The following is a 2,508-nucleotide window of genomic DNA, read 5'->3' as shown; positions in this document are numbered from 1 at the left end:
TCCCGTGTGAACGCAAACCGAACCTTCTGAAAAATGAAACAATGTAACAAACTGTGGTCTGGTGCGCACCACAGAGCGGACTATTAGGTGTGAATGAGACCTTAGTGTTTTAGATCAGTCAGGACTCTGAAGCTGACTAACTCATAGAACAAACAATTATTTTAAATTGGATCTAAAACGGTTGGACTGTGTTCATCCCTACAGGATCAGAGATGTTGAGACGATCAGAGCCAAGATCCAGAAGACCTGTGAGTACTGAAACTACATCCTCCTTTCACTTCCACCTAACAGCACCTCCCTTCTTGTTCACACTCCGGTCACTTCACACATCGACTACTGCAACTCTCTTCTCTTTGGTCTCCCTCTCAAGTCCATCCACAAACTTCAACTGGTCCAAAACTCTGCCGCCCGCATCATCCCCAGAACCCCCTCCATTAACCACATCAGTCCTGTTCTTCAGCAACTTCACTGGCTGCCTGTCAAATACTGTTTAGAGTATAAGATTCTGCTACTCACCTTTAAGGCTATCCACAACCTCACTCCTCTGATCCTAAATGAGCATGTCCTCATAGAACAACCACAATACTAAAATCATTTTTTATACATTATTAACTAAAAACTCAATTACAGGGATTGTTGAGAGGCGGACATAGAGACCAACTCACTGAGGAGCTGGCTGGATGTGGGTGTAGTGGGTTGGTCTTAAGGTACGGACGCACCAACCCGATTATCGGCGTTGGTGGGCGTCAGGCCGACGATGAGCGTCGACACGCCCTACTCGGATTGGTGTGTCCTGCACCGTCGGGTCTTTTCAGCCGAGCCCACGCCTTTTTGGTCGGCCAAAGGTAGTCGGCGAAAAGAAATCACTCTGATTGGCTGTTCAGTTAACGAATCAGTGCATGAGAAGCTAAACGGAAGTGAGGGACCCAAACAAACGATTAAGAAGGCAAATCTAAGATTTCATTTAACTCCAACTCCAGAAGGCAACGGAGGGAAGATTTTATTTTATTCCCGGGCTGATTGTTAGTCCCAGTCCGCCACTGAACGTAACTATTATGTAAGGTATATATATACTAACTGTGTCACAGCCCAGTCACAGTAGAATTTAACTCCACTTTGACTCCTAGAAAAATAACAAAAAATGCCTCATAACATTTGGTATATTGTAACTCCACAACAAAACAATATACCTAAAGCACATCCCTCCTTCCTCTCTGATTTCACTGAACTCCTCACACTCGCTTCATCCCTCAGACACACCAAATCATGGCACCACGATCTCAAAGAACTGGCTTCCCGTCTCCCACTGCATCTGCTACAAAATACTGGTCCTCCCAAACAAAGCCCCTCCACCATCTGCCTTTTTTTAAACTAGGGAGTACTACCAGGATTACAATGTGACGATGCATTTCAAAATGAACAACGATATGTTACGAGGTTCATGCGTGAACAGTACAACACTTGTGAAACTCCAGGATAGAGAAATGTTTACATAATTCAGAGGTGATAGTGTGGACACAGATTCAGGGTTTTTTACAGTTAATTTTTATTTTAAAGAAATATCATATACCTCAAACCACATTTTTTACTTTTTTATCAAGAATTAAAACAATATAATATCACTATTAAAAACACAATTGTGTATATGATAAACATTTAAACTAAAATATGAAGCTACATTTTTTTTATTTAATTGTTTATAACTTTATATATTTCTACCGCTGATGTGAACTTGTTTGTGTACAAAATATATGATGTCCATATTCTTGAAAACAAACTAACAAGTGAAGCGACGGGAGCTAATCTTCCGGAGGTTCCAAGAACGCTTTCACCGGGGAACATTTCAAAATGAAATCTCACAGAGGAGAAACAGCATCACCGGTCAGAGCAAGCTTCACCTGCCAGCTGTCAAATACTCTCTTTATCCGAGGGGTCTCTATTGGAACGTTTTAAATAAATTAAAGACCTATCTTATTAATTTGGCTTTTCATTTTAGTGGTATCACTTTTCATGTTTTATTGTTTAGTGGTTCTCTGATCTAACTTTTTCTGTTTTCTTTTTTTTAATGATGTTCCTCACTCTTTATTGTTGTGTTGTCTTCTCTTTTATGTTACAAGAATACATTAGTAAAAGCAATTGGTATTTATTGTCTATTGTCTTTGTTGGCATACTGATAACGATTTTCTCTCTACTGCCTGCAGTGCACCGATGATCCACCAGAGGGCAGAAGACCTGTGTCAGATTGAATACAACAGGATTTCCAGGAAAGGACTGGTCCTTTTGATGACGTAGAGGTCTCAGAAAACTCATGTTGCAAATATGATCAACAAAAGGAACCAGAAAAAACTGCTTCAATCTTTTTATATACATTTGGACTTTTGGACTTCACAATGCTCTGGAGTAATTGGAAATGTTCAAGGCAGAAACATTCCTACGTTTATTGAATTTCTAAATGGCCAGACAGTGTAATGTATTATGAGGATTTGAACCAGTGGTTCACATCTTGAC

At 40.2% G+C, this 2,508-nt stretch overlaps 1 long non-coding RNA gene across 1 annotated transcript; it reads left to right on the top strand.

Moving 5' to 3' along the window:
• The first annotated feature begins 25 nt into the window (after window positions 1-25).
• Window positions 26-2,247, top strand: LOC104961212 (uncharacterized). Its single transcript, XR_800075.1, has 2 exons — window positions 26-248; window positions 2,202-2,247. It is a non-coding gene; the product is annotated as an uncharacterized lncRNA (long non-coding RNA).
• The last annotated feature ends 261 nt before the right edge of the window (window positions 2,248-2,508 follow it).

Source organism: Notothenia coriiceps, unplaced genomic scaffold (assembly GCF_000735185.1).
Source record: "Notothenia coriiceps isolate Sejong01 unplaced genomic scaffold, NC01 NC01_scaffold00032851, whole genome shotgun sequence".
Lineage (NCBI taxonomy): Eukaryota > Metazoa > Chordata > Actinopteri > Perciformes > Nototheniidae > Notothenia > Notothenia coriiceps.
This window is presented reverse-complemented; position numbering and strand designations above follow the sequence as displayed.